Source organism: Podarcis tiliguerta, assembly GCF_965153285.1.
Source record: "Podarcis tiliguerta genome assembly, chromosome: 10".
NCBI lineage: Eukaryota > Metazoa > Chordata > Lepidosauria > Squamata > Lacertidae > Podarcis > Podarcis tiliguerta.
Window position 1 is genome coordinate 30,938,367 of NC_139543.1, and position 25,076 is coordinate 30,963,442.

Here is a 25,076-nt window from a genome sequence, read left to right on the forward strand (position 1 = left end):
AAGGGCAGCCCCGCGTAGAATGAATTACAGTAGTCAAGCCTGGAGATTACCGTCGCATGGATCACTGTGGCCAGGTCGGGGCGGGAAAGGTAAGGGACCAACTGCTTGATGCGGCGAAGGTGGAAAAATGTTGCCTTGGCTGTTGCTGTAACTTGCGCCTCCATGGAAAGGGAGGCGTCAAGGATTACACCCAAACTCTTAACGGAAGGCAATGGCACTAATTGGGCCCCCGCAAGAGAAGGGAGTTGGTCCCTCATCCCCATGCCATCCTGACCTAGCCATAGGACCTCTGTCTTTGAAGGATTTAGTTTCAATCGGCTCCCACAAAATCATCCAGCTACAGCTTCCAAGCATCTTGTCAGTGTGTTCAGGGCCGAGTCGGTGTGGCCATCCATCAGCAGATAGAGCTGAGTGTCATCAGCATATTGGTGACAGCCCAGCCCAAAGCTCTGGATAATCTGGGCAAGGGGGCACATAAAGATGTTAAAAAGCATCGGGGAGAGAATTGCGCCCTGCGGCACTCCACACACTAAGGAGTGGCGCAACGACATTTCGCTCCCTAGGGCCACCCTCTGTCCCCAACCAGAGATAAAAGAGCATAACCAGTTACGGGCTATGCCCTGTATCCCCACGTCTGCGAGGCGGTGGTCCAGAAGATCATGATCGACCATGTCAAAGGCTGCTGACAAATCTAAAAGGATCAGCAGTCCTGACCCGCCTCGATCCAGTTGTCTACGGAGATCATCTGTTAGGGCAACCAGAGCCGTCTCCGTCCCAAAACCAGGACGGAAACTGGACTGAAATGGATCTAATGCCGATGTTTCCTCCAGAAACCTACCAAGCTGTTCAGCAACCGCTCTCTCAATTACCTTACCCAGGTATGGAAGATTTGAAACTGGGCGGTAATTGGATAGGTCTAAGGGATCTGTTGAAGTTTTCTTTAAGAGTGGACACACCACTGCTTCCTACAGTTCCCCTGGGAATGTCCCTGTGTCAAGGGACAAATTGATAATTTCAACCAGGGGGGTCCGCACAACATCTGGACACTCCCTAATCAGCCAAGACGGGCGCGGATCAAGGAGGCAGGTGGTGGGCCTACCAACTTGGAGGAATCTATCCACATCAGAGTAAAATAAATCAGGGCATAGATGAAGTATATATAGAAGAAGTTATACTGTTGTTTTAAGAAAAAATATATTTACTGGGATTGGAATAGAATTAATCATTTACTCAGTTACGTTGATGCTTGCTATGTGAAGTAACAGTGGATAGAATTATAAAGTGTATTTGATATTCAAATTTATTGCAACTTCTTAATTACATTGTGGTGGTGTTTATATCTTTGAGCCTTTTCTCCAGAAATTATTTTTTTATGTTTATGTGTGAAAATGCTTCTAAGCTCAGATAACATAACTTACTTTTTGTTTGTTACAATGTTGATCTTTTCTATTATCTTTTCTTTTTTAGTTTCCTAATTGTCAAATATATATATGTACCAGGGGTTGTAACAACTTACATCTTCATCTTTGGGTAGTTGTTGTTTCAATAAAACAAAGGCAAGTTATATTTTCACAAATTTACCATACTTAACCACTTTTATCAGCTGTTATACGTAATAGGCGATACCAAACTAGAATGCTCAGGAGTTCCACTGAAATTAGTAGGATTGATTTTTGGTGAGTCAGTTCTGAGTATGACTAGCAGTGGATATCACCCAATATATTTCATGTTCTTGAAGTACCAGAAGAAACTTAGCTACAACTCTAGTTGGAACAGGCACACTTTAAAGGTGAAGCTGGCCACATTCCCACTGAATTTTTTGGGCGGATTGTGTCAAAGAAGAAAATACCATATAGTACATATACCTTTGGGAGATGCTAAACTTTTTAGTTTAAATTTTATGAGCAGAGTGTTTACCTGGAAATAAGTTATTGGAGCAGTTTGTACAACAGTTGTTCGTATGCTGTATTGAAAATAGTGCAAAATATAAGAACCACTGTTTTACTCATTACTCCTTACCCCAATAACTTAAAGTGGTTTGGTCTTTGCAATCTACCACATTTCTTAGCTTCTGTTCCCATGTGGTGTGAGAGGGTGCTTTTATAGAATAAAAACTAAAATTTACCTGCTTTTGTACAGTTGTACCATTTTTCAGCCAAGTAAATACATGTGCAGTATAAAGAGGAAAGGAAACAAGCATTGAGAAGTAGTGTATAGATATACTGGGTTATTTCATTCTTTGTGTCCCTGATCTTTACAATGGACTAAGGGCTGTACTGCTAGGTTATTTGTTCTGCCTGTATAAAATAGTAGCTTACAGGGTTTTTTTTTTACCATGAAAACTAGTCTGGAAGAGTTTATCGGTGGGCCAGTGGACTGTACAAATGGTGGACTGTACACATTTTCTTTTTGTTTTGTTTCAGACGGCACAAATCATATGCAGCAAAAATTACTCCTTTGATCAGACAGTTTAGACATGTAGTATTCAGCTGGTGGGTTGGGACTCATTGCTGGACATAGTCTGATCAAAGGTAGGTTACAACAGCAGCACTACTTTTACCTTTTACAACAGCAGCACTACTACAAATGATAAAGAAATTAAGAAATGGATCCTCAGATGGATGTCAGGGTAAAGGCGGAGCCTGGGTTTGAAAAAAGTTGAAGACTTTGGCTATAAGGATTCAGATGATCTGAGTTGTTTTGGTGGCAAGCTGATTGTAGAGCCTTACATGACTGTCTACAGTTATCATCTTTCCAGAGTGGGCCATGGGTTGGATGAAAGTTGTAGCATCCCTTTCTGTATCAGAATTCAAGGTTTTGTTATTTCCAAGAGTTGAAAATAGGTCGAGCATATCAATCCTAAGAACTTTCCTGAAGAGAACTTGTTTTGAGGCTCTGTAAAGTAGCGTGTGTTTGCAGTACTTGTTAGAACATGTTTGAGAGAGGCTGGAATTCAAATTTTGTGCATGATCTTCCTTATGCTGATGAACCTGTTGAATATCTGTTTGAACCAATCTGCCTTTTGACGGTTTAAGTGAGAGCATAGACCATCATTATGAGTGTGTTTGTATCATTTGATTTGATATTGACTGCACCACCAGCAAGAAATGTATGCAACACCACCTGAGCATCTCCCCTCTCATGTTTACAGCTCAAGATCACTTTTATGTCTTCCCCTACAGTTACATTGAAAGCTTTTGGTAGTTGATTGTATATAAGATAAATGAGGCTAAACTACATGTAATGTTATGATCAGCCCAGATTGATCAAGTGAGTCTTTCTTGGAATCCATTCCTCTTCTATTCCTAGTCTTGATAACATTTACAGCTGCTTCCTTTTAAGTCCAGTGCCTTTAAGGGACAGCTTATGGAGTTGCATAGAACAGTCATAGTGTCAGCCTTCTGCTGCAAGGTTTGCTAAACCTTCTGATTCTACTCCAGGTTGAACACACCATTCTAGTTCCATGAGTCCACATTGCTCACGAAGAAGCATTTAACCACATCATAATAATGTGGAAATCACCCACATCAGTAACTTGAATATGGCTTATTTTTCCAGCAATTTGGCTCCTAGCTTTTATATCTCACTTTCTAACACTGGTTCCAAACTGTGAGTGTTGCCACAGGGAAGCCCTACATATAGTACATTGCAGTAATCTAATGATGAAGTACTAATGCCTGAAGTATTGTGGTCAAGGTCTCCCATTCCAGGAATTGCTGTAGCTGTTGCACCATTTGCAGCTGGTAAAAGGTGCTTACAGCCATCGAGGCTAGCTGGATTTCTTGTGACAAAGCTGGATCCAAAGAACACTCAAGCTATGTTCTTTTTCCTGCAGGGGAAGAGTAAACCCATCTAGGACTAATTTTCTGATCATAGAATCATAGAGTTGGAATAGACCACAAGGGCCATCGAGTCCAACCCCCTGCCAAGCAGGAAACACCATCAGAGCACTCCTGACATATGGTTGTCAAGCCTCTGCTTAAAGACCTCCAAAGAAGGAGACTCCACCACACTCCTTGGCAGCAAATTCCACTGTCGAACAGCTCTTACTATCAGGAAGTTCTTCCTAATGTTTAGGTGGAATCTTCTTTCTTGTAGTTTGGATCCATTGCTCCGTGTCCGCTTCTCTGGAGCAGCAGAAAACAACCTTTCTCCCTCCTCTATGTGACATCCTTTTATATATTTGAACATGGCTATCATATCACCCCTTAACCTCCTCTACTCCAGGCTAAACATGCCCAGCTCCCTTAGCCGTTCCTCATAAGGCATCGTTTCCAGGCCTTTGACCATTTTGGTTGCCCTCCTCTGGACACGTTCCAGTTTGTCAGTGTCCTTCTTGAACTGTGGTGCCCAGAACTGGACACAGTACTCCAGGTGAGGTCTGACCAGAGCAGAATACAGTGGCACTATTACTTCCCTTGATCTAGATGCTATACTCCTATTGATGCAGCCCAGAATTGCATTGGCTTTTTTAGCTGCCGCGTCACACTGTTGGCTCATGTCAAGTTTGTGGTCAACCAAGACTCCTGGATCCTTTTCACATGTACTGTTCTCAAACCAGGTGTCACCCATCTTGTATTTGTGCCTCTCATTATTTTTGCCCAAGTTTAATACTTTACATTTCTCCCTGTTAAAATTCATCTTGTTTGTTTTTGTCCAGTTCTCTAATCTATCAAGGTCGTTTTGAAGTGTGATCCTGTCCTCTGGGGTGTTAGCCACCCCTCCCAATTTGGTGTCATCTGCAAATTTGATCAGGATGCCCTTGAGTCCATCATCCAAGTCGTTGATAAAGATGTTGAATAAGATGTTGAAGGAACCACTCACCCATAGTGCCTCAGTCTTGCCAAGATTCAATTTCAGCTTACTTTCCTTTATCCATCCCACCACTTCACCAGGCATTGGTCCAGGGCCTGCCTAGCTTTGTTGATTCAGGTGTTATGGAGAAATGGAGCTGAGTGTCATCAGTGTATGATGTCACCCTGCCTCAAAATTCTTTTAAAGACTGCTCCCAGTGGCATCAGGTAAATATTAAGGAACACTGGGATTAGAGTAGTGTCATAGTGTAACTGCTTGAGGCCCCCAAAAGTACTCTTTTAGCTCTGTTCTTTGGACTCTGTCCTGAAGGTTGGACAGGAACATTGGCAATTCAGTTCTTCCAGTTCCCATTCCATAGAACCAGTCTGGGAAGATACTATGGTCTATGGTACCAAAATCCTCAGAGAGTTCAAGAAGCAGGAGTAAGGTCACATTCCCCTTGTTCCACTCTCTGGAAAGGTAATCTATCAGGGCGACCAAGACAGACTCAGTTCAGGCTTGGCCTGAACCCAGATTGGAACTGATCTAAAGAATCTGTGTCATCCAACAATGCCTGCAGCTGTCCCACTACAATCCTGTCTGCCACGTACCCCAAGAAGAGATATTTAGTACAGTGGTACCTCTAGTTACAAACTTAATTCATTCTGGAGGTCCGTTCTTAACCTGAAACTGTTCTTAACTAGAGGCATGCTTTTGCTAATGGAGCCTCTTGCTGCTGCTGCACCGCCGGCACATGATTTCTGTTCTCATCCTGGGGCAAAGTTCTCAACTCAAGGTAACTCTTCCAGGTTAGTGGAGTTTGTAACCTGAGGCGTTTGTAACCTGAGGCGTTTGTAACTCGAGGTGCCACTGTAATTATTCCAGTCCAAGGGGTCCAGAGCTGGGGTCTTTAAAGGAGAGGCTGCACCATGGGAAGTGTTAACTGTGCTTTGGAGCTAAGCAGTCAAGCCTTAGCTTTAATAAGCCAGTTGGGGACAGGGTTAGGAGGGCATATGGTTGGATGTATTACTGCCCCCACTTTGTCCACATCAGTTGCCTGTACAGGCTGAAACCGATCTCACAGCACGGCACCACTCTGGTTTTGGATACTTCATCAGGAACTACAATAATTGAAGAGTCAAGGTCACTCATAAGTCAAGCAACCCTATCCTCAAATTGTGTAGCCAGTTGGTCACAGCAGGTCCTTGAATGCACCAAAGTTCCATCCCTAGAGTGGGAGTCAGTAACCTCCAGACTGAAATAATTTTGCCAGCTTGCTATTAGAAGAAGCAATCCAAGCTGTGATATGAGCCTTCTTTGCAGCTTGTACTGCACCATGGTAGACAAGATTATGCCCACTGACAAGCGTTCAGTCTGCTTCAGAGTCAGACTTGCAGCATTTGCGCTTTAGTCTTCATCTAGTTTGCTTCATGGTACGAAGCTCTTCAGAATACAAAAGAACCACTGGGGCTCCACAACGGCAGTAAGGACACTTAGTAGTGATCATGTCAATCACTCATTTCAGCTCACTATTTCATAGTGAAACTGGGGCATTGACCAGATTATCAGCTTTCTCTTCTGAAAGATCCCCAGTTCAGATTCAGGAACTCCTCATATTCCGTCAATTCCTGAGGATAGACCATTCAAAAAGGCCCATGACCTTGTGAGGGCATAGCAGTAATTAGTCTAATCTTCACCAGGTAATCATCCAACCAGGACAAGGAACTGCATTGCACCCTGTCACAACTTTGTTTCACTGCTCATCACTTGGAGTAAAGACTACATTGAGGGTGTGCACTGCTCATTTTGTTGGACTAATGACTGAGACAGCCCCATAGTTGTCATGAAGACTATAAAGTGCTGAGCAGGCCTAACATCAGTTTCTGCATGGATACTCCCAAGTCCTCCAACACCATGCGAGATACAGTTTTGGCCAGCTTTGTCAGGGGTGCATTTGGGTAACAGGAGGCTTGATAGACCACAGCACCCCCAGTCTGTCCAACACCAGGCTGAGACCCTCTAAACTTAGAGAGTACCAACATGAAACTTACTCAGGTTTGTAATTATTCTAATGTAGGAGGTCTCACCTGGTTGTTGAACCCTTGTAATGCATTTTTATTTTATAGTTTAGCAATAGTAGAGCATCAAAGCTGACAATGCCAAACTCATGAGAATGCTGCTTCTTTTTAGAATGTGTCAATAAAGTAAATTTAATTTTCCTGCTTGCCCTTTCTTCATCCATTAAAAATTTATTCCTGAGCCACATTCTAGTCTCCAAAGTTGAGGATGCCTAGGGTGGAGTGGAATAGATGGTCTTGTATCACAACTGTATGTTAAAACCACTCCTGCTGTTATTGTTTTTCAAAACAATGTTGTAAGAAGTCTGCTCCCAACCACACTGCAGGAAGAGAGAGGATGGTCTTACAGAGTTCATGCAACCGACTTCCTGGTCCTTTGTGCCAGATCATTGCTTTTCAGCATAGAAGCTGATTTTCTTCCTGTGCTTCTGTTCAACATCTTTCCACTCTTTGATATTTCTATTTCAGCTGTTTGCACTGCTAAAAAGAGGCAAACTGCTTTAAGGTTCAATTTTAAAAGTTGAAATAGATAAGGAGTTTCCATCTTCAGAACAAAGTTTTAAGAAACCTTTGGCTCTTCAGGTATTCTCTCTATATTGCAATTGTCTCAAAAGCTAGCTAGAAGTACAACAGTGAGTACCTGTACTTGGTCTCTGGGCTATTGTGTAGATCACTGAAATGACACAAACTTTAAAAAATATATGTAAAAAATAGAAAACGGTAATGTGGAACTGCTTCATGGAATATCACAAATATAGTTTCTATATTCTTTGGAATCTAAGATGATGTCTGTATGTATTCTATCTCGTCTTCTGAAGTCCTTCATATTTTTCCCCATTACAGTGATACTGTTCCATTCTCATTCATCTAGGAGAAAGTAAGGAGTTTAGATACTAACAGAATATATCTAACACCTTCTGACAGCAAGAGAAATTCATAAGATATTAATCCTGCTGCACTTGGGTATCGGCACTAATGTTTTTGTTTTTTAAGAAAAGTTTGGTTAGTTTGGAGGTTAAAAGTTGGCTCTCCAGAAAATTGGTTTGGATGAGAATGAGGCGGCACTCGATGAAACTGGGAGGTAACCACTTAAAAACACAGAAGTAGATTTTGTACTGGAAGTGCTGATTAATTTAGGTACGTATATTGAAGTTGGCTTCCTTTTTGAAAGGTCTAGCTTTATTGGAAAGTTATCTTTCTAAAATGTCTGCTTATAGTTTTGTTTATTAAAAATACACACAAATTTGTAAAAGTGTCCATAACATGAGATAGACATCAAATAAAATGTTGTTTTTAAAAAGTTGTCTTCTGTTTACTATTGGCAAGGATTTCCCTTATTTCTAAATGTTAAGAGACAAAGATTAATTACTGGTAATTAGCGTCTGCAAAACTCTTGTTGACAGGATGGCTTTGAGAAGAATTTCTCCTAGGTTGAATTTTCTGTATTGCTGTCTTCTATTTACTTTATTAGGAAAGTAAATTACATTTTAATTCTTTGTTGTGTGGACAGTAGGGACATTTCTATTTTTTCCATTGTCTTGTTCCAGACATCTATTCAAAATGGAATCAGTTAGCCCCATCAGTTTAAAACAGTTGCATGTTTTTGAAACCCCATTTTACTTTAATTGTCATAAGTGCACATATTGTTTAGCTGCAATGTTTCATGATTGTTAAGATTTCTAAGGAAAATACCCCAAACTCTTGAAAACACTTTGAAATATCTGAAGGTAAACTAGTGTTATAATTGTAGGCAGTGACTTAAACTTGAAAACTACAAAATAATTTAATTATAATTAATCTTTCAAAAATACGTATTTTAAAATGGCTTTCAAATAGCACTGCTACACTCATTAAGTTCCACTGATAAGACAAGTTTGAGTTAAGTGTGTGCCAGATTATGACAAATAAGTTCTACTTTTTATTAACAATTTTTAATTAAATTTTAACAGTAAGAAAAGCAAAGAACAAAATTATTGTTAATTACAATGATAAATAACTCCTAAACCTCTTACCTTAGTGAGGGTTGTTATGAACCCTTGCTACTTTACTGGTGTTGTTGTGCACTCCAGTGGCTTTTGGAAATACTTTTGAGCAAACATGAAGCATCATTTATTCCACGTTCTCTTCACAATTGTGGGACCAATTGTCCTGTGGTGTTTCACCTCCCACCGCCATTTATAATTTCTTATAATTTATTTACATTTATTTTATTTTTTAAAAATATATTTTATTAGATTTTACACAAAAAATGAGACAAAAAAGAGAAAAAACAACAAGAAAGACAGAAAAATACAAAATTACAAAAACACAAAACAACAAAAAGCATCAAAAAGAAAAAACAATGATAAAAACAGTTCCATCTTCATAATATTTCTTGCATTTACTTGTTTCTCCGACTTCCCCACTATAATTTATTTACATTTAACTTACTAAGTTGCTTTACTGCTTTTGAAATGAATGGGAAAGGGAAGCTCTTAAATGCCAAAAGTAACTGGGGTCTGTTCTATTCCCATCAACTTCTCAAAATAGGATAGAGAAAACAACAGCATTCCATCTGTATAATAAATTCATTTTTTGGGGGGGGGGGTAATACCACTTAACGGGTACTGGAGGGTGGTGGTGGAAGGAATTAGATCTGTACAGTCCTGTATCAGAAAACAAAGAAACCCCAATACAAAGCATTGCAGGAGTCTGTTGAACTCCAGGAGTAAATTTTGCCTAGGGCAGTGATGTTGAATCTCAGGCCTCCCTGTGCTTGGAACTCTTCCCTAGGAAACACACCCTCACTTCCCATGCACATCTCTCAACAGCCATGCTTCACACACCCCTTGAATGTTTTTGCCTAGTTGGAATTCTTCCTTGAACTCTTGTTACTGCCTGTAGTTTGCCTGGATGGAGGATAGAGAAGTGTATGTGAGCGTATATAGAAACTAACTTACGGTACGGAGGTAATTTTTACTTTTATTGCTCTGTCCACTTTTGCCCCTGGCTCCGCCTGCCACTTGCATGTGACTCTCAGAAGGTTGCTGTGAAGGCACTTGGGCCGAAAAAGTTTCCCCTTTTCTGCCCTTTGGGACTAATCCTACTCCTAGTTGGCCTTTTCTGGACGTAAGCATTAACACTCTCATAATGAAATCAGTTATAACCTTTATTTCTAGCTAGAACTTTAATGGGATCTTTGGACCCCAATATCAGATTGTCACCATTAAAAAATAAAAGTGTTGAAGGGTTAAAATTGCATAGCAGCATTGCGCAGCTTGAAGTGACACTTGCTTGTTTTTTGGTTGCAGTTAACACAGATAAGAAGTACTTCCAAGTAACTCACTGCATTTCTGTAAAAAGTGCATATAGGTGATAATTTAACCATAGCTTAACTTCCGAAATAGAATTGCAAGAGTTATATTGACTTTAAAGAACAAAAAAACTTCCAAGAAAGTACCGTATTTCATGATTCCTGCATTGCAGGGTGTGTGTGTGTGTGTACATGACCCTTATGGCCCTTCCAACTCTACAATTTATAATTCTATTCTGTGGTTCTGTGTATAGCTGAGGGTATATAAATCCATTTTCTGAAAGCTGTTACCTATCACACTGTTTGAAAAAGTCATCCAAGCCTCTGGAGCAGATTTAGAGAACAAAGGGTGCTGCATAGGGAAGTGAAATCACCTCCTTTCCATCAATGAAAACTTCTACTGGATCAACTATCCTGCTAAAATCTGAGATATTGTTCACAGTAGCATAACTGATGTCGGAATCTGGTCCCACTATCTGGAAGCACGCCCCACTTAACACAGCTAGGCTTACTATTGAGTAAGCACTCATCCTTGGGACAAAAGTTAAGGACTTATTATTGCCCATCTTTTCTAAGTGAACAATATTGAAGTTAATATTAAACTCTACAGTTCATTCTTTAGGCTGAAGTAACTGTTTACATGAACATAGACAGTGTTATCATTGATGAGGACAAATCTGCTTGCATTAGAGGAAGTGATGGAAAGGAGAGGCACTCCATTAGCTTCTCTCCCTGAACCCCGATTTCAGCTGGTCATTAGAAGAACTATGAAAAACTATTTGTACCTGAGTTAGCTTGTTTTTCTTCTTTCCTCCTCATCACTTTTTCCTTTTGTGTCACATATTTTAGAATTATTGTGAGTCTGCAGGCAGGGACCACCTTGCTTTTTGGTTTGATCTTATGTGGGCCCCTCAAGGAGCCTTTTCAGCAGAAGAGTAAGGTAAACATGCTTTAAAGCAAGAAAAAAGTATCTTAAGAGATATAAAAACTATGCCAAGTAAGTAGCTTTATTGAGTATCTTTGGAAAAGCAAACATGTTGAGGGCAATTGCTTATCAGTGAGGTTTACCAAATAGTTCATACAATAGTAAGCAGTGATTTTGGATTATGAGAATAAACTATGGTAAGCCTCAGGTTCTCTTTCTTCCCATCTCCCTTCCTTTGCATGTGAGTGTAGAGATAAAGAGCTTCCACTTTCTGTTTCAAATAACCTGCAGCTTCCCATTATGTCTGAACTTTGCAAGCGACAATTAATTCTAACTGGTTTGTTCAGGGAAACCAGGATTTAAGTGTGTCTTCAGATGCTGATTTCTTTGAACTTTGGGCAGGGTTCAATGGTAGAGCATCAGCTTTGCAGAATGACACAGATTCAATCCCCAGCATCTCCAAGTAGGGCTAGTAAGACTCCTGCCTAAAACCAGGCATAGACAATACTGGGCTGGATGGGCCAGTGATCTTATATGGTGTAAGGCAGCTTCCCATCTGTCGCCATCGTGGAATGTCTAGGCTCCCCCCCCCCCCAATAGAATTTATTTTCATTTTTATTTCTATGCCACTTCATATTTTAAATCTCACAGCAGTTGACAACTTCCAGAATAAAATATATCCAAGCTTCAAGGAAAAGATTTCAGATCCTTCTCTAAGGTTCATTTTGCTTTCCCCATATTGATTTACCGACTCAATTTATAGAACTGCCCCATAGCAGAAGGACAGTAGGAAGCCAGGGTGGTTTAGTGGTTAGAGTGTTGGACTAGGACCTGGGAGATCAGGGTTCAAATCCCCACTCATGAAGCTCACAGGCTGACCTTGAAGTCGATCGCAACCTCTTCACCTACCTTGCAGGGTTGTCGTAGGCATTAACTGATGCGGGGTGTGTGTGAACAATGTCCTTAGAGCCAAAGGTAGGAGATAAAGGCAATAAATAAGTTCTTCTGCTGACCTGCTTAAGAAAGCTGAAGATGGAGATGTCTGTCATCAACCAACATCTGTACTAACCAGATGTTGTACAGATCTGACTAGTTAATAATGTGATTTCTGTCCCCCATAACATAGGGTTCCATCGTAGCTCAGAATGCATTGCTTGCTAACACTCAATGCTCCCTTTTCATTTTATTTTAGAGAGAATCCCTCCTAGAGCTTGTTTTGCTTTATAACTTTGCAGTCCACTAGCTCAGACTTGTCTTTAATCACTAGCCTGGAAGCCATAGGTAACCAGGAATCCATTCAGCTGAGTGAGCAGACTGGTGGAGGAAGGAAGAAGTGCCTGGTTCCTGCTTCATGCTCAGCTCAGAAAGTAGTGAGCTGGAGGAGAGAAGTCTCCTCCTCTGTGTCCGGCATTAAAATGGATAAGGCAGCAGGACAGAGTTCTCAGCCTGCTGAGAGCTGGCAGACCTTTTTTGAAGGCCAGCAACTTTTGTGGCCTTATTAATAGAAATCTCATACTTTAATTAATATATCTCAGTGGAGAGAGAGGTGGAAGGAAAGGTGACACTGTTTCATTGAATCTATTGCCACATCTATTTCCTCAGATGTCTACTGTACCTTCTGTGACCCATTATGTTGTAGTCAAAAGGAACTGACACAATATAGCTTGTTTAATTGTAATTTGAGAAGGCACTGGTAGAAACACCAGGTGTTCAGTGAACACATTACTGAGTTAACAGTATTTCTTTTGAATATTAGTACTCTATAGTGAATGTGCCTTTTCGTGGAAATGCCTGGATCCTTTCTGTATATGCATCCTTGCTTTGATCTTATATATAAATGATCTACATGAGATTAATACAATATATAAAGAGGGGTGAACATTATTTAACAGGCCTCTTTATGGATTGACAAATGGCTAAAGAACAGCAAGCAGAGAGAAAGGAGAAATGGACAGTTCTCACAATGGAGAGATGTAAAAAGAGATGTCCTCAAGGATTTGTATTGGGACCCCTGTTCTTTAACTTGTTGATAAATTACCTGGAGGTGAGCAGGGAGGTAGACAGGTTTGCTGGTGACACCAAGCCATTTGGCGTGATAAAATAAAAGGGATTTCAAGGCATTCCAAAAGGATCACTCCAAACTGGGTGAATTGGTATTTAAATGGTAATTGTGGTTCAGTCAAATAAGTGTAAAGTGTAAGTGATGGGGCCTTCACTTACAAGGAATGGGATCCTGGTCTTGTCATAGATAGCTCAAGGAAACAGTTGGCCCTCTTTTTCAGCATTTGTGAAAAGACAAAGTCTGTGGCTGAGGATCATTAGGAAAGGGGTGGAAAATAAAACTGGCAATATTGCAATTCCTTTATAAAAATATATGGTGCAACCACAGTTGGAATACTGTAAACAGGTCTAGTTGCTGCATCTTGAAAAGAATATTATAGAGCTAGAAAAGGTGCAGAAAAGGGCCACCAGAATTATTAGGGTGTGTGTGGAGCAACTAGCCTATAAGGAAAGAGCTACAGCATTTGGGGTTTTTTAGTTTAGGGAAAAAAGTGAAGGGGGCCATAACTAAGATTGTGCACCCTGCCCCAGCCCACATCCTCTGGCATTCACAGATGACCTTGAGGAGAACTCAGGTCCACTTCTGAACTTACACTGGGATTTGCAGGTGTTTCTGCCTGCAAAGGTACGGTAAGTGAAGAACTCACTTTGTGCTGTGTTTTGAAGACCCTCAAAGGCTTGTTTCAAGTGTAGGAGGCTACCACTTTAAGAGTCTTCTGTAGGTTACATTCTTTGGGGAATGTACATATGATAAGACAGTCATGCAAAAAATGAATTTAAAAAGCAGTGTTAGGATGAATCTTTGGCATGTTTAACAAGGAAAGAATATCTCTTGTTAATGAACCAGACAAAATTATTGTTGATGCAGACTGTTCTATTAAGTGGCAGTCCTAAAATTGTATTTTCATCAGAATTTGAATTCAATGTTAGTTGTACTTCACTTCATTTCTTTTATTGGTGTAGGGAGCCACAGTAGAAATTGTTTCATAACTTTGCTGCGGCATCAGTTAAAATGTTTATTCTGAAATCTGCTATATTATTTGTATTTAATTTAGTATCAGCACAAATTGATTCATCCAGATTTTGTAGTAATGGGAGAAAAATCCAGAAAGCAGTTTCCCATCCACCCCTTTTTATAATTTAACACATTTTGATGTCCTAATGTTCTGTTGGGATTGCTATATTACATTACATTATTAATTGTGTCAGAATAGCAATACAATTTTCTCTAGTTTGTCTTCCCATTGGCCCCCTGAGTGGCAAGTTGACAGCAAAGGCAATGGCAAGCCACAAATACTCCTTCTAGGCTGATTATTTTAAGCTTGCTTGCTGATTCTAGCCACATAGGCAGCTTTTCAAATGAGTTTAGCTATTCCAAAAGCTGATCAGAAATCCGTGTTAAAATTCTTTCTCACGGATCACCTATTGTAACCAATGACTTTGCAACATACTTAAGCCACCTTGGGTCATCTCAGGGTGGAAAATTAAAAAATAAAAATATTGAATATTGTTTTTCATATGAGCTGCATGTGAGTTGAGTAAATATTACTTCTTTCTTTATTTCATTTATTTGATTTGGTTCACATATTCTAATCTGCCCAGGTAGGAGTAAATGCCTTCCTCTGGAATGTAATTGATTTCCTCTTGTTGCCACCCTGGATGTGAAACCCAATTCAGAAAAGTTACCTGGGTGTGAAAAGTTCATTTTCAAATAAATGAAATAATTGTCTGATCCTTCCACTTCCACTTGATGCAGCCTAACATAATAAAAAGTTGTCAAAATAACACATTCAAATACCATCTCTAGCATAGAATATTTTGCCATATTGTATTCTGGGTCTAAATACTTTTTTTAAATTTTTTTAAAAAGGGGTTTGTACGTGAACAAGTTGCATAGATTTCTGCAAACACTGTATATTTCAGGCTTTTGTCATTGTGCAAGGAGGAGGAGGGGCATGCTGCCAAACTCCATCCCACTCCAGTGCATCACTTTTTTATTCTTTTCAGTCCTCCATGAGTTGGGTGGTCACCTTCTGAAACAAGGAGTGTCCTCTACTCTTGGAAGGGGGAAAGTGATGCACTGGAGGGGGTGGAGCGTGGCAGTGTGCCCCTGCTTCCCTTTGTGCATTATAAGCCACATAGGGCTGCCATACGTCTGGAATTTTGTGGACATATCTGGGATCCGTCCGTCAAAAACAGCCAGTCCGTTGAAATTCGTCCAGGCAGAATTTCGTATGGCCGATTAAAAACCCGGGTGTATGGCAGTCTGTATCGGAAGTGTTGATTTTTTTGGTGATTTTCATTATATATATATAAAAAAGGCTCAAAGCTTCATTGAGTGGGGGCTCAACAAAGCTCAACAACTTTTCTAAAAAAAGCCTGATGTTGTGTACAAAAATTGTATGTGTTCATTCAAGTCTTTAGTTATATGTGAGAGATTTCAGGCATCTTCTTGAGTTGAGCAGTGCTTCATTTCTGTATGTGGCACGTCCATACTAGTTTTAACTCTTTCACCCCTGCCTGCATGGAAGTAGACAGAGACAAGAGTTGTAGCTGTGTAAGTTCATGGCCCAGGCTTTTCCTAGCTGGCTAAACATGGTGCCTTGTCATCCTATCCCCATCCATTAGTGCATTCTTCTGTGTTAATTGAGAGGACTGTGGTCTTTATGTCCTGCTTGGGAGTTTGCCAAAAGCATCTGCCTGGCAACTGTGGGAAATGGGATGCAGGATGTTGGATCCAGTAGGGAGCAATTTAAAAGACAGTTGGTTCACAAAAACAAATGCTAATGTTAGATCACATAGGTAATTTTGCTGAGAGAAGGCTATGGTCTTGAATACAGAGATTCTTTCGTTCCTGATGGATGGGGGACACGAGATATCCAGAGTTTAAAGATAGGAAAAGATGTTGTCATTGAACTCTGAATTGTTTTTTCATATTGCTCAGTTTTCCAGGGTTGGAAATATATTTCACTTTCTTATTTGAGCCCTGCACTGAGATTAAAATCTTTCAAATTCCTGCGTTTCAGAATAAAAATTTCCTAGGTAGCCATGCTCGGCAGTGTTTTGCTCAGTGTTCGAAACTCCCATTGTTTTAGGTGCACTTTGAGCTTCTGAGCTCTGGGTACAGTACTGCACCTAAGATTTCAGATTAAAACTGCAGAGTGGAAGGAAAGGAGGACCTTTTTCTGCCTCCCCACTTCCAGCTACTCTTGGAAGACTGGAGAAGAGACCCTGCTAGGAATATTAGGGGAGTGGGCAGGGGCAGGACTAGACTATGTGGAAAATGAACATAATATTTTAGCTGCAGTTCGTTCATTTTCAGCTGTGTATTCTTGTTATAAAAAAGTGAGACTAGACATTACGTTGTTGTGCCCATAACCTCAGTTTAAGGTGCAATTTAGCTCCTAGTTTTCATATCTCAATTTCTAATACTTGTTTTGCTATATTTTAATATCCCCATTTTTGCATATTCTGTGTTTATAAATGCAAATATACACCATCTATAATTCCTGGGTGTGGGAAAATGATCAGAAATAAGTGATGGAACCGCTGTGTCTGTTGTGTAGGTGGCTCAGTTTTAATAGCTACCAGAACTCATTAGAGAAAATAAGCAATGATAGAACAGAACTTACGTAACGTTATAGCTTTGCTGTATTTTGTACTGTGGTTTGTGTACCTTTTGACTTTTTTGAGAGATGTACTATCAAGCTAAGGAAAGGTTTTTAAAATAAACTTGAGTTACTGTAATATTTCTCTATAATTCTTTATCTCAGTATGCGGTCTTAAAAGGCCGCTTCCAAATGGTACAACATAAAAACAGTCTTCAATAGTAAAAGTTTCTAATTAATTGAAAATGCAGTCATTAAACTATAATGGAGTCAAGTCTTTTGTTTCCTTATTTCATGAGTTTTTACCTGGCTTGGGCATAATCTGTAGTTTGCAATCCATGGTTTGCTTGTCATTCTTTCTGTAGCTGGCTGCTCTGACTGTCATAGCCCATCATTCCCAGCAGTTAACCTCCCGCATGGGTATGCTGGGAAAAAAACGATGTGGGGGCAAATCCGTGCGGTGCCAATGTCTCACTCTTTCTCCTTCCCCTTGGACATGCAGGTGCTGCTAAATTAGTGAATGATCCCACTTCTCATTTCCTGTCCTTAAACAGTGGGGTTAAGCAAGCCATATAATGAATGGCAGTTTTTGTCTCTGCAGTAGCCATAGAAAGAACAAAGAATTCTTAAATGTAAGAGATGGTTTGAATTCTCCCCCTCCCCCTTTTGTATTTCTTATTTTTGTAGTATTGGACTGGGGCTACATATGGAGCTGCTGCTTTAAGCAAAATCCTGCTGTTACAGCTGAGGGAGCCCCACCATGCATCATATGTATGTATACAGTGGTACCTCTGGATGCGAACGGGATCTGTTCTGGAACCCTGTTCACATCCAGAAGCGAACGCAACCCACGTCTGCGCATGCACGGGTCGCGAATCACCGCTTCTGTGCATGCCGTCATTTTGACCATCTGCACATGCGCGAGCAGCGAAACCCAGAAGTAACACGCTCTGTTAGTTCCGGGTCACCGCAGCACACAACCCGAAAATACTTTCCTGAAGCTACTTCAACTCGAGATATGACTGTATTGCAAGAAGAAGGGGATTGAGGATGGAGCTGCGCTTGGCCTTTAAGGATAGCTACATTGATGAAACTCGTTTAGCACCCTTGACCAGTTCTGCACAAGCGGCTTGAAATGAAAGTCTGCAGTTTAACAACTTTTTTAGTTTAAAGCTCATACACTTTAGTGTATAAAGTAACTGCTATTGAGGCCTCAATCCCTATGCGCACTTAACAGAGAATAAGGCCCTTTGAATTTAATGGGGCATACGTCTAAGTGAAGATGCATGCATAGCATCAAAGCATGCCCTTTTTTCAGTTAGATTTTACACATTGTTTGTGGCTTCTCTCTGTATGCTGTTAAGATCCATATTCCTGGGCTGACTATGATGTGTTATGCCCTCTGTATGCTGTTAGAGAAGGACAGATTAAAGGAAGTGAATCTGGGTCACTTGCTTATCATAAAGGAAGGCTCAGCCCTTTAGCAACTGTACTGAGTCAGAGTTCTTTTCATGTGCTAGAGAAAGTAGTAATTCCCTTGAATTGTTGCATTAAGAGTACATTTCACCTTAACATTTTATTCTTATGGACTGGCCCTGTTGAGGAGAAGCTCGTGAGGCAAACAAGCGGCCATGGAACACTCTTCTGTATCCACAGTCTTCAAAATTTAGGGAGGCAAAGGAAAAAACAAGCAGTGGGAAACTAATACTGCATAACATTTTAATGTGTTTCAGTAACATTTACATCTATATCAATGTAATACTTTCAGGTTTACAAAAAGCAACTTGACAGTATCTGTGTGCCTTTTAGTTGATTTATAAATAGAAGTGACTACTGTGGGAATGAGTTCCACTGTTTATGTGCTGTGTGAAGGAGACAAAAGAAAGTACTACTCCACACAGTGCATAGTTAAACTATGCCATGGAATTTGCTTCCATGGGAGGTAGTGATGGTGACCAACTTGGATGGCTTTAAAAGGACATTTTTATTTATTACTGCGTTTCTGATTCATTTCAACAGAAGAAACCCCCACCCCCCGATAGTAATAAAAAAAGGAAAAAAGAATTACATATTACATAATATATTACATTAAAAAATACAATCATTGACGGACTTCCCTTCCTCTCCTTTCTTGGTTTCTTGTATATTCCACTTCCTCTCATGTGTTTTTCTTTCTTTCCCCAGTCTTTCTCTCCTTCTCCCCAGTCTTTCTCTCCTCCTCCCATTCTTTCCCCAGTCTTTCTCTCCTCCTCCCATTAATTCTAGTTCTAACTTACACTGCTGAACATACTGAGACAAATTCTTTGTTCTAGGCGCATTTTGCAACAGGGAATTTCATTAATGTGAGCAGCTTCTGAGCTCTGGGCACAGTCCTGTGCCTAAGATTTCAGATTAAAACTGCAGAGTGGAAGGAAAGGAGGACCTTTTTCTGCCTCCTCACTGCCAGCCATTCTGAAGACTGGAGAAGGGACCCTCATAAGAATATTAGGGGGGCGGGCAGGGGAAGTATTGCTTTTTTTTTTTTTTTTGCAGCCTTCAGATGAGGACTAGACTATGTGATTTTACCAGTTTATGAGGAGCAGGCTGCAGTTTATTCATTTTCGACTTTGTATTCTTGTTATAAAAAAGTGCGCCTAGACAATCCTTTGTGGCACCTATAACCTAGGTTTAAGGTGCCATTTAGTTCCTAGCTTTCACGTCTCAGTTGCTAACACTGATGCCCATATTAACTGGCAATATTTCAGTGGCCAGGTGGTTGTTGTTTTGGATACCATCTGGCACACTAAAAAACAAAACCAAACCCAGAATACCACTTCCATCCATGCCCATGCTTGAGATTTGTATTGCCACTTGGTTGGATACTGCTGGAGACAGTGTTCTGGACTCGGTGGACCCTTGACCTGGTCAATGTATTTGGTATGTTCCCAGTAAGTAAATAAGGAGCATATAAGTAGAAGACTTGTAGCTAATTTTTGATAGCCCTTTTATGATCCTGTAAAACATTAATTAACATTGGCAATAATACCTTGCCGTTAAAGAATTCATATATTGTTTATGTTGTACCACATTTCATAATGGCAAGGTCTATGCTTTTGAAGATCCTTTTAGTTCTGTAAGTAACATATAAATTAGCCTTTGACTTTACAATATGATTTTTCATTTTATAGTGAAATAAAACCTATTGTGTTTGCGAAAGTTGTTGATTCCCTCAACTTTTCTAATAACTTAATCTACTTCATTTACAGGAAGTGTCCATCAAAGCTTGCTTGCTTCAACAGACACAAAAAAGTTAATGGGCAAAAGTACAGTTTTTAGGTAGGTAGATATTTTCTTAGTGTGTGTTAGGTTTCCTAGGAAAGATTTTCTAGTAATGTTTGTAAACAGATAATAAATAAAGTTTTTCACTGATAAATATTTGATCCAGTCCAGGATGGAAAAGTAACCTGGATGTTTGTAGGCAATTTTGCAATCTTTTATTTTAATTTATTTTTTGTTGAACTTTGCATATAATGGCAATTCAGTATTGTGGAGGGTTTGTAAGATGAGTGCTTTTCTTGTGAAAACATTTTGGAATACTTGGGAGGGGGGGGAAATGCCCAAATTGGAAGTTTGCTTCCAATATTATAGTTCTAATAAGGCAAATTGCTGCTTTTAAACTGAGTTGCTAACACTTTGTTGTGGTTGAATTACCGTTTCAGTTAGTCATAACTGAAATGTACCCTGTGTACATTTTTGTACATTATTTTAGTGGTTTTGTCATTGGCATTTTTAAAGCCACCTTGAGTGGCCATTGGGCCATTTGTTAAAAGGTATGTTTATTCAATGTATTTATTTGAACCTTAATATTAAAGTGTTTATTCAGTTCCTCTCACTGATCCAACATTTGAGACTGCATGCGCATAACTCTTCAGGGAAAAGCACTGCTCAGCTGTTTGGAAGTAGGAGTAGGCAATTGTTTTCAGTTCCTTGCTTTTCCATCCTGTTCCAGCCAAGCAGTTGAACAGCTGGATTTTAAGATTTTTGGAAGGGGCCTTCCACACGAAGCCCTGATTGATGCACATGTGTTCCTTTTTTTGAGATTGGGATAACTGTCTGGTATTTGTGCTAACATATTGTGATGGAAAGCCTGTTCAGCCTTAAGAACCCTCTTGACCTTAACAGTCCTATGTATTGTTTACACAGGAGTAAATCCCACTGTGCTTGCTTACTTCCTGATAAGCATGCATAGGATTGAAGACTTAGAGCAGGATTCAGTGAAGACTTTTGCTAGGGCAGCAGGGATTTCTCCCTTCCCCATCCCCTGTGTATCACCCAAATTGGGCTCTGGCGGGGCTGGGAGAACCAGAAGGACAATATGGGAAGGGGGGGGGGGGGAGAGATGTTCCATCTGGCAAGTTGAAAAGCTTGTTGTGCTGGAATGATTGCCACAGAGCTGCATTGAATCCCAGCAAGTTCAAAACCTCATGAGTTCTGCATACTTGAGGGAAATCGCTTCCATATGTACCTGCATGTCTCCTTTGATCTCTTTCGGAAGTGGTACACCGTATGCCACCACTATTGGAATATTTTAAAGCTATGTCCTAATATCTTTGATTAAAGAGTTATTCAGGGAAATGTCTTCAGAGAGTTGTAGGTGGTAGACCTCCCTTTTATAAGTATAAGAGAGCAAAGTTTTGATGGGAAGACTCTCCCTCGGAGGAAAAATATTTCAAATTCCTAAGAGTCTGCATCATGTACTAAGGACAGTACCCTGAGCAAACTTGAGGGAGAGCAAGAATGCCAAATTGTTTGGTGTCAGAAGCAAATGTTAAGATGTTTGGAGGAAATGTACAGAATTCCCGCCCGCCCTCCCAGCTCCAATCTATAATTAATCAGACATGATTTGAATTAAATATCTTCAAAGAGGAGTCTTACAGTTTGTAACCTTAAACACTAGATATCTCAAATCTGAATATGATTTTTGCCTTCCCTTAAAGAGCTTGTTATTCTTACAAAATCTGTTCTGCCCTTTTATTACTTCTCAGACAAGATGTAAACTACTGTTGAACAGATCATATACTAACTACCCCATTATGACAACATCTTTCTCTTAGCTGCTGTTACCACAGTCATGTGGCTATTTGTATGAATATACTTGGCAATGCAAATCCCTTGTCTTGGCTGGGCAAGGGTACTCAAGTTAATGTTTTCCCTTGCCACTTAGAGATGCTTCAGGTTTCACTCTTTCTTCCCTTGTGGGAGTGCACATGGAGGCAATTCTCGTGATGAAAATAAAAATGATGAGAGTGCCTAAACCACACTGGCTTGTGGGACAGACCTAGTTTTTCCAAGAATTCCAGAAGTAGGTTCATATATCTCGTTTATACTTGTTAAGAGACTCCAGTATAAGTTATTGCTAATAATACCTATTTCAAAAGCTGTGCTTCTTAAGAAGTAGCCATCGGTAGATGGAGTATGGGTGAGGAATTACCACAATTTCTTAGTTTTGGTGGAATGAATAAAGATTTATAGTTCTTTGAATTTAAGAAAATCTTACAATTTAACTCCTTTAAAAACAGCCATAGAAGAATACAGTATAGGAAAACTGGGAGGCTAGAACTAATTATCACTGGAGGAAGAAAGTACTTTGATCTTTGAGACTGAGACTAGGAAAGTAAAAATCATGCCTAATGGAAGATTCTTCAAAGAGAGCAAGCATTAGCGTAACATGTGTGAAATGACAATGATATTATTGCTCCACTCCCTGCTCCAAAAAGGTGGAAATTATTTTTTCCTTTGGCTAAATATGGCAACTCTGCTCAGGAGTTGGGTGGACTATCATTGTCTCTATAGTTGATGTGCAAATGGGAAAACATTCCATGAAAGTTCCTTATGTTTACTAGGCAACCTTGGCATTATCATAGAGTTGGAAGGGACCCTGAGGATCACCTTAGTCCAACCCCTTGCAATGCGGGACTATGCAGCTGCCCCATATGGGAGTCAAACCTGTAGTCTTGGCATTATTAGCACCACACTCTAACCAACTGAGCTATCCAGGCCTGGGTGATGTATCGATACGTCGCCCAGAACCAGTTTGAGGGCCAGAGCATGATGGTGCCTTCACCTGGCAATATATTGCAGGTGAGGCTTGCTTGGGCCTCCTTCTTTCCTGCACCAAAAGTAAGGCACAAACTTTTCTGAGGAACAAGATCAAACTTAAATCTGGTATGGTTACTGATTTATGTCTTTCTGCTGGCAGTTTGTAACTTTAAGTGCAAGTATTGATAACTACAAAGCAATTCTGCCTCCCCCCCTTTTTTATTTTTAGTGAGGGCAATGCAATGGTAGTAATAGTAGGGTAGGGTAGTGTTATAATGAGAAGGGAGTAAGTTGGCAAAGAACAGTCTTTCTGGCTTCACTGCATGCAAGATTACCTTGGTTGACTCTACTCTTCTTCACCCTTGCTAGGAGCAGCAGCTGCCACCAACAATTTCTCAGCTCATCATCACTTTGCTCAGCTAGAGTAAAAGAGGAGATAATCCCCTTAGCCTGTTAAATACTGCATTCCATTTTGTAGGTGATTTGTGAGCCAATTGTGAAGTGAGAGCGCTACCTAAGTGTATTGGGAAAACCTAAAAAGCTTCTAAAAGCTATGTAACGCAAAGGCTTTCTGTAAGACTATGTACAGTGTCAGATCATTGCAGCTCCTGTGCACTGAGGACAAACAAGCCCTGAGTTGTAAACAGAGACTACTACTATCAACCGTAAGAGCAAGATGCATTTGTGCCTCTAGGGGCACTGCCATTGTCACAGGAGGAGGAGGAGGAGGAGGAGGAAGGTTTCAGTGCCTTCTTGGCTTGTGGGCTTCCTCTTGTTGGCATAGTTGTTGCATATGTTTCTGTCCTTGACTAGGCCTCAAAGGACTGGAGCATAGTACAGGGCAACAAAAAAGAGCTGAAAGTGTACTTAAATTACCTGTATGGTATATTTATTGAATCTTTGTTGCCTTGTCCCCCCTTTTTCTCAGCTGTTTTTATGGAAAGAAGTGTTTTATGTCTGCTTGACACTGGGAAGTACTGTAGGATACATAACAATTTTCTTTGTTTTACTAATGTTGTTTTGTTTATTCTGTTTTTATCGGTTTTTGCCTGCTCCTCATAAACTAGCAGAACCAAAGAGGTTCCTTATAGCTCAGGTTCCTTACAGTTCAGTAGTTTGTAGCTCAATTTGTAACAAAAAAATAAAAAGTAACTTCAATTCCGAATTATTGTCTGACTAAACCAGGGGTCTGCAACCTTTAAGACAAAAAGAGCCACTTGGACCCGTTTCCGAAGGAAAAAAACTGGGAGCCGCAAAACTCGTCATTATAAAAATAACTTTTTTGTCACTTTTATTATTTCTTTGTTTGACCCCTCAGAATTACTCCTCCTCATAGAAATAAACGTTAAATTAACAAGTTACCTTTTGTGTGTGTGTGTTCTTCACTCCCCTTTCAATGCAGTGACTAGCGTACATGCCCCTTACAATGCAGCGGGCGGGCGGGCGGGAAGGTGACGTTGGGACGGTGCGTGACAAACGCATGCACCGCCCCCATGCGACTTCACAGCCAGTACAGAGCCCGCCACAGTGGGGAGTGTCAGGGTGCACAATGCGCCTCCTCCCCTCGCTAGTAGCCGCCCCGGAGCCGCGGCAAAGGTGTAAAAGAGCCACATGTGGCTCCGGAGCCGCAGGTTGCTGACCCCTGGACTAAACTGTTCTTTTAATATACCAAACATATATACCAAGATATAAATAATACAGTCTGTGCTCCTAAAGTACAAAAATTGCTTTCAATCTGTAAAGGGTGAGAGAGAGAGAGAGAGAGAGAGAGAGAGAGAGAGAGAGAGAGAGAGAGAGAGACAGGGCGCCTGCGTGTGTGCGTGCAATAACTTTCACTGAACATTAGTGGTTGGATATAAAAGAAGCTGGCCTAAGCAGGACATCATCATATATGACTTTGTTTTATCACTGTCTGGGCCCTTCATTGCTACAGTACTCCAAACACACAGCCCTGTTGGTAAAGAATTAAGAATATTACGACTAAGCAGAGATTTGTATTGTACGCGTTTCTCAGCTTCCACTGCCCATTAACAAAATAGGTATAATAGTTGCCTACTTCATGGTATTATTGTGAGGGCATACAAGTAGTAAAGTAATTTGTGCATTTTTAGGAACACAAGGCAATTGTTTATTTAATAGTAGTGTGTACAAATGAGTGGTGTAGACTGCAGTCTTATATCCACTTGGGAGTAACTCCCATTGAACTTCTGAGTAGGAATGTATAGATCAAACTGTTAACC

At 40.3% G+C, this 25,076-nt stretch overlaps 1 protein-coding gene across 8 annotated transcripts in view; it reads left to right on the plus strand.

The window, feature by feature from the left end:
- Nucleotides 1-25,076, plus strand: part of CNOT2 (CCR4-NOT transcription complex subunit 2) — a 58,021-nt gene that overhangs the window by 10,366 nt on the left and 22,579 nt on the right. For 3 of the 8 annotated variants that reach the window (XM_083400699.1, XM_083400694.1, XM_083400695.1), the window contains exon 2: nucleotides 20,004-20,073. The exons of 3 other annotated variants lie outside the window; for them this stretch is intronic. The gene's annotated coding sequence lies outside the window, so the exon portion shown is untranslated. 2 more of the 8 variants (XM_083400696.1, XM_083400698.1) reach the window with 2 other exon arrangements.